The sequence below is a fragment of the Rattus norvegicus genome, chromosome 10 (assembly GCF_036323735.1).
Source record: "Rattus norvegicus strain BN/NHsdMcwi chromosome 10, GRCr8, whole genome shotgun sequence".
NCBI classification, from domain to species: Eukaryota; Metazoa; Chordata; class Mammalia; order Rodentia; family Muridae; genus Rattus; species Rattus norvegicus.
In genome coordinates this window covers 77,708,705-77,725,795 of record NC_086028.1, presented here as the reverse complement: position 1 = coordinate 77,725,795, position 17,091 = coordinate 77,708,705, and the positions used below count along the sequence as shown (strand labels likewise).

Sequence of the window (17,091 nt, the reverse complement as noted above, 5' to 3'; positions counted from 1 at the left end):
AAAATGAGTGTACGTAGTAAAATGTAGACGACCTGATCTAGAGTTAGCATGTTCTTATGAGAATCACTACTTAAACTTTAGAGATTCCCTATGAAACTCTGGGTTTTCAATTTTAGTTATTATTTTACTACAGTTAATTGTGTGGGTGCATGTGTTAGTTAAGGTTACTATTATTGTCTTGAAACATCGTGATGTAAAGGAAGTTGAGGAGAAAGGAGGGTGATTAGCTCACTGTTCCATGTCATTTTTTTCTCTTTGATGGAAGTCTGGACAGGAACTCAAACGGGGCAGAAACTTGGAGGCAGGAACTGATGCAGAGGTCATGGAGCGCTGCTTACCGCCTACTTTCTTATGGACCTCCAGACCACAAGCTCGGAGATGGCACCACTCAAAATGCTCTAGGTCCTCTCACATAAACTTTAATTAAGAATACAGCCTACAGCCTTGCCTGCTTAGCATCTAGTCATATGGAGACATTTTGTCAACTGAGGATTCCTCGTCTCAGATAACTATAGTTTGTGTCAAGTGAGCAGAAAACTGGTCAACACACCACGTACCTGTTCATGAAGAAGTCAGAGGATTCAAGAAAACTGTAGGAGTCACTGTGCTCCATCTACCAATTGGGCCTCAGGATCAATGAGCACTTTTAACTATAGAGTCATCTTGGTCATTCTTCAGCTATTAATTCTTTAGAATTTCAGATTTGGAAGCTCTTATGGCTTCATATATGATGATTGATTGGGGGAAAAATGTGATTAGACTGAGTCACCTACTCCATCAGTCAGAGTCCACAAAGGGGAATGTACTACATTACACATTTCCTCAAAGATTAGTTCACCCAAGTGTTTAGTTAAGTGTTGTAAATTGAAAACCATAAAACATTGAATACCATTATAAATAGTAATTGATCCTTATGTTAGGTGGATTTCTCATTCCCTAGGGTCTATTTTCTTTTCGTATTGAAAACAGATGTTTGAAAAATGCAATATATTCTAATTGATTACTGCTCTTCCTACCATAGGTTTTCCCAGATCCCTACTTCCACATCAGCCAAATCTACACCCTTTCTGTCTTTTTTCTATTGTACACTTAATAATTATAATAATAATAATAGTAATAGATAAAACAAAAGATAAAATAAAGCAGAATAAATTAAACAATAACAGCAAATAAACAACAACAACAACACAGGAAAAAGAGCCAAACAGAAAGCTCAAGAAACACATACAATTGCAGAGACCCACATGTTTCCATACAGAAAAATACCATAAAAACTCCAAACAGGAAATTATAGTATATGCACAAAGGGCCTATAAGGAAAAATGACTAAAACTCTATATAAATGATTATGAGACAAAGAACTTCTAAAATTGCCATCGACTTAGATTTGTTTTGGCCATCTCCTGCTGGGTCTTTGGTTTGCATATCCAGTGAGTATTCATTGAAGGAAACTATCTTTTCACTTGCAAGAAGCTATCAATTACAGATAGCTTCTAGATTAGATTAGATTCTGGACTCTTAGCCCTGAGACTACATCTAGCTTGGTCTATTCTGGCTTTGCACACGCTGACAAACTCTCTGTGAGTTCACATGTGCATTGGTCTTGCTGTGTTTGGGAGCCTTGTTCCTTGCTGTCCTCTACCTCCTCTGACTCTTACAATTTTTCTGTCTCCTCTTCTCTAGGGTATCCTTACCCTTGAGGGGAAGGATTTGACGGACACATCCCAATTCAGATTAGATGTTCCAAGGTCTCTTGCTTCCAGCATATTGTCTAATTGTGGGTCTCTGTATTAGTTTCCACATACTGTAGAAGGAACCTTCATTAATGATGGCTGAGTAAAGCATTGGCCTATTGTAGGATGATGTCACAGGTGAGGCAGGTACAGGATAGAAGGAGGCCTGTCATTGGAGGAGAAGGAAGGATGGGCGGGAGAGAAGTTTGAAGGGAGAGGAGGAGACTAAGGAAGAGAGGCGAAGAGGAGACGGAGGAGAGGGAGAGAAGCCATGGCAGGTGATGTTAAGATTCTGCTCTGTGTATTTACATGTTGTTATCAATGTTCCTAAGGGACGGATGGTACCGGGCTTTGTATGTTTAAGTGGGCAATTATGTCTTACCAATTGGATCTAAGATTATTGTGTTGTGTGTTCTTTTATGTGAGGGTTTGAGTGTAGGAAAGTGTGCTGCTGGGATGTGTTTCCGCCAAGATATCTAGCAGATATCTGGGCACTGCGGTACAAAGCTAGTGGGGTAAAAGACACTGTTACTCCTTTTTATTTTTATATTTTTACAACAACAGCCTATGGCTATAGCAACATGTCCTTAGGAGTCATTTTGTAGGTATATTCCTTTGGTGTGGTACAGTGAAAGGTACCCTGCTTCCTGGTTGAGCTAAGCCCCAGAGACCCTAAAGGGATGGTAGGAATATTGCCTGCTTCCAGGCACAAGGCCCCTGTCACTAGTCACAGCACCCCCACACCCATAGATCTGTGGCCATTACTCAAGTAAGGCCAATGCCCCAAGCCCTCCACATGTAGGAAAGGAGAAGACTTGTGACTTGTGGACAGGTAGACTCATGACAGAGATCAATATTCTAATGAGATACCTAGAAACCTGGAGGGCTCAGCCAATAAGCTTTCCTTCCCAGATATTCCTCCCTGCAAAACATTTAATCTTAGGTGCAACCTGAGAAGTGGATTATACACACCCACTTTCCACCACGACAATAAATGTCTTAAAATTATGTACTGCCTTTTTTCATTGGAATCTGCCTTGGGTATTATGGAAATGACTTTTTGCCTACAGAGTCATAGTCTAATCATCCATAGAAGGCCTCTCTGTACTCCCAGTCATGACCACCACCAAGCTTAAGCCAAGTCTGCCAACAATTTCCATCCATGGAGTGGTTTCCTGGGGTTTCCCTATGGCCCAACACTTGCCAGGGAATGGCATGGGTTAAGTGCAGTCCCAGAGTCCCTTCATGACCAGCCATGCTCTTAGGCAGAGCAGACATGGGACACCACAACCCTACCCCTTGGCCTATCTAGCCTCATGTTTTGGCTACCTGAGCAGTGTCAGGGATGAATTTCATTTCATGGAATGGGCCTTAAATCCAATCAGTTATTGGATGGTTACTTCCACAAGCTTCGTACCAGCATTGCGCTACTATCTTATAGGCAGGTTACCATTGTAGACCTAAAAGTTTAAAACTGTGTTATTGTTTACCTTTCCCTTTGGGCAGTATTCAGAGTAGCATTAGTACTACAATAGTCAGCAGGGTGAACGTTTTTGGTAGGCACTAGCTAGACTTCTCTGTGTTTAATGAGTTGGGTAATTGCTGTCTTCAGTAATAGGGCTTTACTATCAGTTTGCGGAGATCAATCAATAGTCTGGGTTGTTTGGGAGTTCCTAAAGGTACCCTTTGGTCAACAATTGAATTAAATGTAACCAGTTCTGGAACTGGCAGCTTTATTTCACTAAGAGATGTCTGGTTGGCAATTTCCTATAGTAGACCACTTTTACTTCAGATTTTAGTAACACTCATATTCTCCTTCTCCAGACACTCCATATGATTTCTGGATTCACGCAATACTTTCTGCCTGGCATGCCTTTTTCCAATTTCATTAAATAGGTTGTAAGACTTTTCTCCAATTTGTATTCCTTAAGAGTTTCTCTTAATTACCTGCGTAATAATATCCTTTCTGTATATTCTCATTATATTATGTGAAAACTTCAATCTCATCATTGAAAACATGAATATTTACTCTTATGGGAATAACAACTGATTGAAAAAGATTATTGTAGTTAGGGTTCTATTGCTCTGAAGGGATGACATGACCAAGGCAAGTCTCTCAAAGAGAAATTGAATTGGGGCTTGCTTACAGTTTCAGAGGTTCAGTAATTTATTATCGTGGTAGAAAGCATGGCATCATGCAGATAGATTTGGTGCTGGATGAGCCCAGACTTATATATCTTGATCCAAAGGTAGCCAGGAGGAGGCTGTATTCCCAAGCCAGGAGGAGGTGCTCATAGCACAGTGGGTAGAGCTTGATCATCTGAAACTTCAAAGCCTGACAACAAGGATCTACCTCCTCCAAGGCCATACTTCCTAGTAGTGCCATTCCCTAAAGCCAAACATTCAAACACATGCATCTCTGGGGGCATAACCTATTTAAACCACCACATCAGAAATAAAACTCATATTTTGTTCTGCATTCAAACTTTAATACAGAAAGACAGTGTCTGCCATGGCATATGTCAACCAAATATTTGTTGAAAGAGTTAGGAGGTGGTGCCTATTTGTTTCGTTTTGCATTTTGCAATTAATCAGCCAAGTTTAAGAAACAGGGAGAGCTGTAAATGGGGATCACATAATATGTTAAGTTACCTACTGAAAATGTGAGACAGCTATCCTTTGTTATAGCCCAAGAGATGACAAGGAAACAGGAACAATGATTTGGGAAGTACTCACTTCCAGAAATCTCTGCTATGGTGTCAGGATAAGAAAGGTCTTGGGAGTTAATCCATGCACTTATACACTATTTTAGTTCTCACTGATAATGGCTTTCTAATTACCTCCTTTAGTTTCTTTCATGGCTACCTGGGCTACAACTCCTTAAACAACCTTGAGCCTTTTTAATTTGCTTCAGTTCACTTCGTTAGAGTTCTAGAAATGTCATGCTCTGTAGAGCTGTAAATCCTGGAGCAAACAATCCCCTGGATGACCAGGGTAATTACATCTACATTCCTATTCTGCAGCTTCTCCCATGCAAACCAGTAGAGAATTATGTTGTACTAGGCAAATTTCATCAACATTTGCATAGAAATTACCTTTCTGTTCACTTTTTCAAAAGTATGGTCAAAGACAAGCTTTTCTGTTGAAGGTGGCCTCAAGGAAGGATAAAATATGAGGCGTCATTTTTAGTGATTGTTTGTATGTACCTGCTATTGTGATTGACACACTTATATATGCTGTTGTATATTATCCTTGAAAGAAGTCCTTAATATGAACTTTATTATTTTCATTATAAATATGGAGACCCTGTAGTCAAGAAAATTGGACAAACTTAACCTAGAAAGGCAGATTTTCCCTCTCATTTTATATACATATATTGAAACATCACCTTAAACCCTGCAAATATATGCAGTTATGACTTTTGCATTTAAAAAATTAAGAATCAATTAAAATAAGTTATGATATACCAAGTCAATGTAAATAAAATAAGTACAGAAATGCAATATTTTTAAAAACTCAGACACTCAAAAACATAGTTCTACTGTGTCCAATATTGCTGGACAGGCAAAGCCTGCAAAACAGGGAATTGTAACCCATTAACAGAAGGAAACTGTGGTAAAATGCACATAAATGACAGAGACAGTGAGTTGAACAGACAAGAAGATTGAATGAGCTGATACAGTCAGGTGTAGGGCACATAATTGTGAAGAATTGTGAGTGGAAAGAGAGGGAAAGAGAAATCAAATGAAGAATCAGTGAAAGGATTAAGAGCAGGTCAGAGGGTGAGGGTTAGGATAGCACAGGTACTCTAGGAGTCCTTATGCAAACGTAAAGGACTGATGCATAGTGTGTACGTGTGAAAACCTGGGACAGAAAATGATAGGGAAAGCGAATAAGTAGAATCTAGAGATCTGTTGGACAGTTTCATGTAGGAAAACCCATACTCATTTATTGAAGAATAGTTGTGCTCCTTTGGTCTCTACATAGTAGTCATCATAAAAGCTAGTGGTTTAAAGTAACTATGTCCTTTCCCCCGTCATTTTTAAATAATCTTTCATACAATATATCCCAACCACAGTTACTTCTTTCTCCAGTCCTTGCAGCTATTCCTTACCTTCCCTGTCCCACAGATCCATCCCCTCTCTATTTTCTCTTTGGAAAAGGCAAGGAGTGGAACAAGAGGAACACTCCTCATTTGATGGTGAGAGTGCAGACTTGTACAGCCATTATGGAAATCATTATGACTTTCCTCCAAAGCTTGGGAATTGATCAACCTCAAAACCCAGTCATACCATTCTTGGACATATAGCCACATCCTTTTTAATGATTAAATATGAAGCCATACAACTTTTAATTCTTTACCTTGCCTATGTTTTGTTCAGACATTTGACTATCATCTAGTTAAATGCTCTGAGATGGTCTCATTCAGATGTGTATTTGTTAGTGACAGACCTTGACAAAACTATGTCTTCCTTAAGTGCTATGTTGCCATTATCACAAGACAGCTGAGATGTTCTTGCCTTTGAGGAAACATTTTATTTTGTACCCATACTGGACACAGAGTTGCAAAGTCCTTCCTTGGATTCTTAAGTGATGGGATTGTGGCTATGCATATAAATACTCAGTCAAGAGTTAGCTTTTCAAATCAGCAGAAGGCACAGCAAACTTAATGAATCTGGACTTTTCAAAGGTTGTCTATATAAAATACCCTTATGTTTATTTACTCAAAGATAGTCACATGACACAGGTAGAGAAAGAAAGGAAACTCTGAACCCATAAATATTTCTTATGCCTTTTGGGGGCACTTTCCCTTAGTTTTGTTCATTTTGTCATATAATGATGCATTTGTTTCTTATCTTATATTATATGCTATATTTGTTATATTATATTACTATCTCTTAAAATTCAGTTTCTTTTCCAAAGGAGTGGGTCTGGATAAGTGGGGAGTGAAAGAAGAATTGGGAGTCGTAGACGGAGAGGAAACTGTAGCCATCAAGTATTACATAAGAAAATACATCTACTTTTTTTTTAATTTAAGAAGAAAGAAAGAGACCCTAAGAACACAACATACCTAAAATTCATGAGAAGGCAGTCCTTTGAGTTACAACATATTATCAAAGGGAGGATCCTTAAAACTTAGGAGAAAAATAACTAATGTCTCTCAAAATCCCCCAAACCCTGATGCAGAGCCCTTCCTTTCCCAGCATTACGTAAGTACTAAAGACTGTTGCAGTAGAAATGAGTCTTCCGTCTGTAGACCTATCTGCAGGATCCAAGGAAGTAGGCTTCGGGCATCATCCCCAATGTAGCCATGGGTTTTGGAGTAATTTATTTTTTTTCTTTTTTCTTTTTTTCGGAGCTGGGGACCGAACCCAGGGCCTTGTGCTTGCTAGGCAAGCGCTCTACCACTGAGCTAAATCCCTAACCCCCAGTAATTTATATCCCTATAAGTAACCCCAATAAACTCATTAGCCACGTTAGACTTTGGATAGAATCACTTTATCCTCTCTTGGATAAACAGATGCTCATCACATCTATCTGGGAAAAGCCTCACACAACAGTAGCAAATAGATGAACTGGAAGCAAAGCCCACATCAGTCTGACTCTGAAATATTACTCTTTTTAATCAATAGATTACAAAATCTACACATCAAAGCAGAGTAACACAAATGCTTAAATTATTCAAGGTTGTATTGAGTCACAGCATATACCATGGTTCTAGCTGTAGCTAATTTGCATAATTTCTTTAATTAATATGAGCTTTTATTAAATGTTATTAAGTATTATTCAGAGTCATTTTAACTTGTAGGGATTTAGCAATTATCTACTAAAATTGCCTTGAAAATAAATGGTGTGATTCTTTTAAAACTTTCCTTTTCCCTCAGTAACTTATTAGCTTTCCACTTTATAAAAGCATGTCTCCTATGGTACTTCCTTTGCATAGAACATCAAATTTTTAATTTTTTATTTTTATTTGTGTGTATGTATGTGTATGTGAAAACAAACAAACACACACACACACACACACACACACACACACACGCTTCATCTGTGTCAGTACCTATAGAGTCTAAAGGAAAACTTCTGATTCACTTGTGAGTCGTTTGACACAAGTGCTGGGAATTGAACTCTGGTCCTTCAGAAGAGCTACAAGCCCTATTAATCATTCAGCCGTATATCTATCTAGTTACAGATACTATATTAAAGACAATACAGGCTACATGTAGAGTTGATTATCTCTTATTCTATACTGTAATGAAATATATATCCCAGGATACTCTGGACTGGCTATCATAGGGGTTTATTTCTAATCATACAAGCTGTAATCATGGCATGCAGTGCTCTTCCATTTCAGAATGCCAGATATCCGCAGGTCATTGTATGTAGTATAAATGCTTCAGGAAAGGAACGGGCTAGGTAATGCCACAGAGTAGTTCAAATAACTCAGCCTAAGGAAAGTTTCCATTACTTCTAATATCCATTGGGTTAGAATTTAATCATATGTGTGACCCAAATGAGCCACAGTTGGATATTTGCACAATTATTTACTAAGCTCAACAGTTCATGGCACAGAATAGCAGTGCTCAAAAGAATTCACATTCAGTCAATAGTCACATATCTAAAATTTTATCATCTTCTAACACTTCTCATTTACAAAGAGATAAGAGTACCCTGTTAAGAGGGGGTAATATACTCAAATTCCAATGATTGACTTACCATTTAAAACATTTTTATTTTCAGTTGTATGCTGTATAACAGTGGTAGTTCCTGTTATACCAGAAATATGAATCATGTTAAATTAAGTGTTTAGTTTTGGGTTTGAATTCTTGTTCTCGTTGCTGATAAGGATTTGATTCCTGGTACGGGATGAGAGACTGGTAGGGACAGAAATACTTACTCCCTTATAAGATAACATGTCTTCCACTGGTGAAGTTGTAACAAATCTACCAAAACATCCTGACTGGGGAAAGGAAACTGCTTTCAAATGCATGATTTCTCTTATACTTACAAGGAACTTCTTTGTAAATAATTAAATCTGGAAATTCTTAAAACATGTACCCTTAGGACAAACTTTATTGAAAGCCTGAACTAGGCTGTACCTCCCTGTATATCGCTCAGGCACGGAGTTAAGAATAGTCTGTGCCAGGAAGTCATAGCTCCCAGTTCAAGATCTAGCTTCTCCATCGTCCTTTATGTATTCCATGTTGAACTACACTGTGTGATGTTAAACTTCCTCAGAACCATGAAAGGTTATAAAAATCCTATTTCTCTCTCTCTCTCTCTCTCTCTCTCTCTCTCTCTCTCTCTCTCTCTCTCTCTCTTTCTCTCCCCCCCTTTCTTCTGGGGACTGATATGGAGACTCCTCAAGAGAAAATTTTCACAGGCACAGTGCTCTGAAGGCTGTTGTCTGAAGAGGCTCCTTTGGTCTTCTGCTGCCTTCGTATCATCTTCATGGTAACTTGTTATCTTTACCTCCTTATTTTCACATTTCGTAAGTTTCCTCTCCAGATTCGAAGTGGAACTCTTTCCACTCTTTTCTCTTAGTATACTGTGTAGATTCTAGATTCTGTTCAATGCTCTTCCTCCCACCCTGAGGCCCAATCATGGCCTCGATGCCCTCCTATTCTAATAAAGCTCACTGAAGGGGAGTATGTAGCAACTTACTTCCCAGAATTCTTTATTATATTTAACAGAAATATTTAGACCCAGGGCTAATTAGGCTTATTCTATCATCTAATTTCACAGAGTGCAGACAGAATTTTCTATTTTCAACATCAGCTTTACTTGCATTATAATGAAGTATTTCACAAAGTCTAACAATGTACATTCAACAATTATGTTCTTAGGTTGAAGAAGTGAGGCAGGAATGAGTGGGTGGTAGGTGGATGGGGGAGCGCCTTTATAGAATCAGGGGGCAGGAGTGGTATCATAGGGGTGTTGGGGAGGGGTGACCTGGAAGGGTGATAATATTTGAAAAGTCAATAAATAAAATAAATAAAAAAATTTTTCAAAATGAGAAGGACTAAACAGAGAAGTTACTATGAGGAATGGGATTCCCATGCCCTGGTGTAACTTTGAAGTCAGGCATTTACACTTTGATGAATTAGCCATGACACTTAACGCTTTATGACTAGCATTCTCTCTAGATACCATCATGGCTGTCTGTTAATTTGATTTAATTCAAACCCTAAGGTATAATACAAACCCATCACAGCTTTTCCAGGTCTGCCCGCTCCAGGTGTAGTGTGCCTCCATTACAGCGTTTATTAACTTCCCTTGTTTCCGTCTCTGGACTCATTACTTTGCAGTCCTTTATATTAAATGGCAAAGCCTAGGCTTTATACCCACCTCCTGAATTACCTGCTCTCCCCCGGATGCTACTTGCTCGCTCTGTCATCTACACCTCTCACCTCCACTTTGCTCTCTCAGCTATTCTTGGCACTTCTGGAGGTGTTATTCCTTCTTCCAGGACATTAACATATAAAGTGGGAAAACATTAGCCTTAATATTGACCCTTGGGGTTCCCTATTTCTCAGTCTCCTAACTCTCAAACTGTTTCCACACCCAAATGCTCTTTTTATATCAGATAATCCAATTCTCTCTTTGCATAAGTATGGTGTTGGGAAAGAAGTAACTGTGTGCTATTTTTAACTGTAAAAGGATGATTCAGCTAGGTTTTTTCTTTTCTTTTCTGAGTTTAATGAGGTACAACCAATAAAAGATTGTTCTCAGTCACAATACTAGGGGAAACAGCATACCTAGCTAGTGAAGCTTCAGAAATGATAAGGGGGGGGGACGTGGAAAGCTACTAATACACTGTATTCCACCACTATACCCTCCACAGACAGGGGTTCTCTGTGTAGCTTGGGCTGTTCTCCTAAGTCTTGCTCTGTAGATCAGGCTGCCCTCAAACACAGAAATCCATCTCCTCTGTCCCCTGAGTGCTGCGATTAAGGGCAAGCATCACCATCAGTCAGAGAACCTTTTATAAGGCAGAGGAAAGATTCCTAAAATGGCCAAAGCAAACTCCCATTGAGTAATCTGATTGGTTTCTCCTTTTCCAACAAAAACAATAAAAACAATATCAACACCACCACCAACAAAAAACACTGTATGTCTCATGGGATTCTTTTTAAAATAGACTTTATTATAATGTCACAAATAAATCAAACTATCATTTCAAACTATTTCCAAACCAAGTACTAATGTCCAACTATGCAGTTCACAAAGAGTCATTTGGTATATTTTGTTTGACAATAATTAAAGCAAAAATAAATTATTTCAAAGAAATATAATAGGTATGATTGTGCCACCAGAACGATGACAGAGGGTACTGGAGAGAAGCTGTGAGAAGACAAGAGAAAGAAAAATGGCCAATCAGACATCAACTATGAAATCCAGAAGAGAAAAATCAGGTTTAATATTTGATTCCATAATTTCTTAATAGTTGCTTATTCTATTACTCAGTACATAAAGTGAAAAATGAAAGATTCAAATCATCCTGCATTTTAATTGCTTTGCATTTATTCTTTATAAAAATCAAATGCACTATTTTATATACCAATTATTAATTACAGTGTCTTTATATGCAAATAATATAGGATTATATTCTCTTACTGAGATATATTGGGGAAAACATTAGGCCTAGGTTCCTTTTATCCTGACTTAGCATCACAATGATAAAAGAAACATAGAGAAAAAAAGAAAAAGGGAAAAGAAGAATAAATTTTGATCCTCATATTTTGAGTTTTTATTGGTAACCTATATACTTACATAGCTTAATTCCCTGGATGTTATCTGACTCAGGAAACATACAGTACATATTCCATTTAAACAGCAATATATAATCTTCTCGATGAAAAATGCTTTAAGTAAGAATGACTTTATGTATAAAGCAGATTACTATGGACAAATATTTATCAAGTAAACATAAAATGAAGTAAGCATTTTGCATACAAAATGGCTACTTAGAATTAGCAGGGAAAGAGAGAGAGAGAGAGAGAGAGAGAGAGAGAGAGAGAGAGAGAGAGAGGTATCTCTCTCCTGCCTTCACTCCTCCTCTTGTTCTTTCTCATTTAGAAGGACTCATTTTCTAGCCCCAGATAACATGGAACTTGAGATCCTCCTGCCTCTCGGCCTCCTGTGTACCGCTATTAATGTGTGTACCTCATTCAACATTTTGAATTCATCCCAGCCATTAGAAATTCTCTGGACATTATAGTACTGACTGGCATAATGAACACCATTACTTTATATGGGTCACATATACCAATAAAACAACATTTTATTATAAAATGTGATTGATATTTTAGAAAAGAGGAATTAGGCATATGTATAGATCAATGAGGGAAAATGTTACATGGTGCTTGCCTTGTAGAAATTATTAAATACCAATGGTTTGTGTTTTGGTTTTAGTATAAATATGATTTTAATTATTTTAAGCAGTTTTAAGACAGGAAAGAGCACTTGGAACACATATCTAGTCTGTAGGGCGCCCTCCTGTGGTAAACAACGGTACTGCGCATGGGCAGGCTTTGCACCTGGCATCAGTTGGCAGGTAATATGCTAATCAGGGAGCAGTACCATGCTAATGAGTTGATTCATGCTCCGCCAATCCCTGAAGGACAATTAGCATAGCCTCAGCCTGCTGTCTATATAAGGCGAGTACTCTTGCTGCTTGTGTTCCCCATATCAGCAATGAAGGTGTCCTGCAATAAAGGCTGTTGACAAGGATCCGACGGTGTTGTGTCTTCCTTACTGGATGAGGTGGGCGCGACAACTGGTGGCCCATACGGGGACCCGAGAATATTCTCGTGGATCAAGAAGTCTTCAGCTTCAGGACGGCGACGTTGGAAAATTCCTGGATAAGGGAAGATAAGGTTCTCTGGAGGTAAGCAGAGACGAAGAATAAAGTTCTCTGAAGGTAAGCAGAGAAGTTGAAAGCCTTGGTATAGAGGCCGAGAGGTTAGTGAAGTTGAAAGCCTTGGTATAGAGGCGAAAAGGTTTGGGAACTACGGCAATGTTGTTTCCAATTGATCCTTTGTGGGTAGGACTTGTAATTTTGTTTCTTTTCTTCTTTGTGTGGGATAGAGAAACCACAGAGGGCAAGCTTAAGCCCGGACCAAAACCTCTTTGGCAAATGGTCCCTGCCTGCTTAGAGGATAAACGATGTGAGGAAGGCCTTAGGACAGGTCAGAGGGTCCTTGCAGAGCAACAAGAAAGTATGTCGGAGGGAGAAAAGGTCTCAAAAGAAAAAAAGAAAAGAAAAGGAGATAAAAAGAACACAGTATTTTGGGAGAAAAATTTTGTCTTTGTGCTTGTTAAAGGTGTGATTAGGCTCTGAAAACCTCACAGAGTCATACTGATTAGATTTGATATAGGTAGACCGCCTGAAAAATTTATTCAGGAGAATCAAACAAAAAGTTATCTCGATTCTAAACTTTTGTCTTGAGAATTGTACAGAGTGTGCCTACTTGGATTCCTGGTCTCAAGGACTTTCAGCTGGGACCAGTGAGGACACATCAGCTACAGCATTAGTTTCATTTTTCCTACTCCCTACCTGCAAGGACATCTCAACGCCCATACACAGCTTGATGGAGTTAATATAATTGGGTTGTGAGTGGAAATATTCAGGACTGTGTTTCAGTTCCATACCATTTGTGAATGTCAGTCGTGCTGCTCAGATATCCCGTAAGATATCTCAGTATCTTACAGGAATTTGGTCTCAACACTTTGATGGACTAGTCCAGGAATTGAGACAATCCATAGTCCATATCAACTCCACTCGAGTGGACGGTCACCGTGGAAGTGGTGGGAAAGGGGAAATCCTACCTCTCTGCTGACTCCTATTGGAATCTGGGTTCCTTCGGTGGGACACCATCTAGTTTTTCCCCTCTATGTCTATTGTCTGTACTTGGTGCACCAAGCTGTCCATGTCTGTTAGTTTATGTCTGTGGTTTTTGTTTCTCGTTGCTTAAATGTTTTATGTTTCATGTTCAAAAGAAAAAATGGTAAAAACATTATCTGCCAGTCATTCACAACTTGATTTGGTTTTAACTCATTTCAAAAAAGGAACAAATGAATAAAAAGCAGTTTCAATCAGCCCTTGGAGCCTTGCACTTGTAGTAGGAGCCTAGGTCAGCTGAAGAAGCTGCCCAGGGATGAGCATCTGCATGAGCTGATTATTAGATTTAGCAGGTGCTTCTCTTAAAATCACAGCTAGAAAAGTCACAATGGTGTTTGGTCTAAATATTAAAGATATGTGTAGCCACTTCAATTTTGTTTCTGATTGGTTCTAAATGTATAGTTATTCTCTACATGCCTTGGTTATGGACAATTGGCTTTTATGTTATTGGATATGGTTAAAAAATGTAACATTGGTAACAGAAAGTTGAAAAAAAATGTAACATTGGTAAGAAAGTTGACATAAAACTGTTAATTTATATGGAGTTATTCTAGACAACATGTGGCATGAGCCAATCTAGGGAAACAGGTCTAAATTGGGACAATATTTTTATGGAACTCTTATCCTAGAAACCAGGCTTCTAAAAGATTTTAAGGCAATGTCTCTTTGTTGAGGTATTGGAGACCACACCATCATGTGTCCATATGTAAGAATTGACAGTCGAACCTTGTATAGACTCGGTGTCTTGGAGACTGGATTTTGGAGACTAGATTGTTTGTTGGAGATTGGGTTTTGCTTTCCAAAGTTGTTTGCCCTGAAGTTATCTGTATTTTGATGCTAAATTGTTTCCTCACCTTTTTACATCCAATAATTCCTTTGATTTGCCCTTTTTGCCATTAGATTAGAAAGTGGCTGGCTTAGGGGAATATAGGAATTTTTCCCTGTTGGGTAGTTTGTGCTTTACCCTAGTACGTAATATTTCCCAAAATAATGATCCATGCATGAAGTTGTATAATCAGACTGCAGTGTGGTTTAATTTGCCACGGGATTCATCTGGGCCCTGTAAAAGCTGAATGCCACCTGGATTTCTGGCTGGTGGCTGGCCAGACAGGAGGAGCCTATGCCACCTTGACAGCCAAAGAAATTGGACTGGTGAATTTGACAAATTGATGGAGCAGCTGCGTGTGGCCATTGTAACCGTGAATTCCACAAGAGTTGATGCTTCTTTCACAGAGAGACTATCTTCATGGATCACCAATACTTTCTCCCCTTTTAAGGAGTGAGCGGGCATGTTTGCCTGGGGAGTTATTGTCCTCCTGGGATGCGGAGTAGGTCTCTGGCTAATTGGCCATTCAAAAAGAGAACATGCCAGACACAAAGTGGTTGTTTACCAGGCTATGACCACCATTAAAAAGGGTGCGTCTCCCAATATATGGCTGAACTCTTTGAAAGATCAAGAGTTTGCCCTAGAGCATTTTTGTCACTGTCATGTGGAGTCATTGTATCCAAAGACGGGCAACTTTCCTCGAGCTCGGACCAACCTAAGACATGGGGCCCAGTAGCGATAGGGTAACTCTATGACGGGTAAGGCCGATTTTGGATGAGAACGACCTAAGACAGGAGCAATGACAAGATTGACGTGACACCCAGATCTAGACCAGTCATTTTGTTAAACAAAAAAGGGGGAGATGTAGGGCGCCCTCCTGTGGTAAACAACGGTACTGCGCATGGGCAGGCTTTGCACCTGGCATCAGTTGGACGGTAATATGGTAATGAGGGAGCAGTACCATGCTAATGAGTTGATTCATGCTCCGCCAATCCCTGAAGGACAATTAGCATAGCCACAGCCTGCTGTCTATATAAGGCGAGTGCTCTTGCTGCTTGTGTTCCCCGTATCAGCAATGAAGGTGTCCTGCAATAAAGGCTGTTGCCAAGGATCCGACGGTGTTGCGTCTTCCTTACTGGATGAGGTGGGCGCGACACTAGTCCTTTCTATATAAACAGATATTGAAGATCAATGATAGAATATGAATGAGTGCTATAAATAGAATTGGCACAGTCCCTAAATTAGTTGTTCTAATTCATAACTCTTTGTCTATTACAATGCAGGAAAAACATGTTATTATCACAGTTTCTTGATGGCTCAGAGGGGAAGGCAAGAGAAATGATTGTGACACACCGTCAATCACCTTGTTTCCAGCTCTTATTTTCAGTTGTTACTCCATAATGCAAAGAGAACTTCCATAGCTTTTAGTGCCTCCTGAACAACACTTCAAAAGCTAGGATAATCTTAAAAATTGAGTAAGAAGTTTGTTGTGGGGACTCAGTGTGTAGATCCGTAGACAACATTTGAAGTAATATACTGCATGTAATAAACTTTCAATAGTGTTATCTGTTACTTCTCTTAAATTCTATTATTAATAATCTTCTTGTTCATTTTTTAATTGCTTTAAAAAGTTCATTGGGTATCAGTTCTTGGTAGGTTTGTATGTTTAGTTAAAATCCAGTACAAAAAGAACTAAAAGTTTGCCAAGTATGTAAATGTACCACAGTTTCTGTATCCATTCTTCTGTTGAGGGACATCTGGGTTGTTTCTAGCATCTGGCTATTATAAATAAGGCTGCTATGGACATAGTGGAGCTTGTGTCCTTGTTATATGTTGGAGAATCTTTGGGGTATATGCCCAGGAGTGGTATAGCTGGGTTGTCAGGTATTTTCTGAGAAACGACCAGATTAATTTCCAGAGTGGTTGTACCAGCTCGCAATCAAACCAGCAATGGAGAAGTGTTCTTCTTTCTCTACATCCTGGCTAGCATCTGCTGTCAACTGAACTTTGTGTCCTAGCCATTCTTACTGGTATGAGATGGAATCTCATTGTCATTTTGATTTGCATTTCCCTGATGACAAAGGATGTTAAACATTTCCTTAAGTGCTTCTCAGCTATGCAAGATTCCTCAGTTGAGAATTCTCTGTTTAGCTCTGTACCCTATTTTTAAATAGGATTGTTTGGTTCTCAGGAGTCTAAGTTCTTGAGTTCTTTTTATATTTTAGATATTAGCCCTCTATCAGATATAAGGTTAGTAAAAATCCTTTCCCAATATTTGGGTTGCTGTTTTTTCATATTGACAGTGTCCTTTGCCTTACAGAAGCTTTGCAATTTTATGAGGTCCCCTTTGTTGATTCTTGATCTTAGAGCATAAGCCATTGATGATCTGTTCAAGAAGTTTTCCCCTGAGCCCAAACATTTGAGCTCTTGCCCACTTTCTCTTTTATTTGATTCAGCATATTTGGTTTTATGTGAAGGTCCTTGACCCACTTGGACTTGAGCCTTGTACAAGGAGATAAGAATAGATCAATTTGCATTCTTCTACATGCAGACCGATATTTGAACCAGCACCATTTGTTGAAAATGCTGTCTTTTTTTTTTTTTTTTTTTGCACTAGATGGTTTTTA

General features: G+C 38.9%; 1 long non-coding RNA gene across 2 annotated transcripts in view; it reads left to right on the top strand.

Moving 5' to 3' along the window:
- Positions 1–12,222: 12,222 nt before the first annotated feature.
- Positions 12,223–17,091, top strand: part of LOC120095175 (uncharacterized) — a 60,194-nt gene continuing 55,325 nt past the window's right edge. The window contains exon 1 of one of the 2 annotated variants that reach the window (XR_005490423.2): positions 12,223–12,624. This is a non-coding gene — a long non-coding RNA (uncharacterized LOC120095175). The remainder of the gene's footprint in view (positions 12,625–17,091) is intronic. The other variant, XR_005490422.2, reaches the window with a different exon arrangement.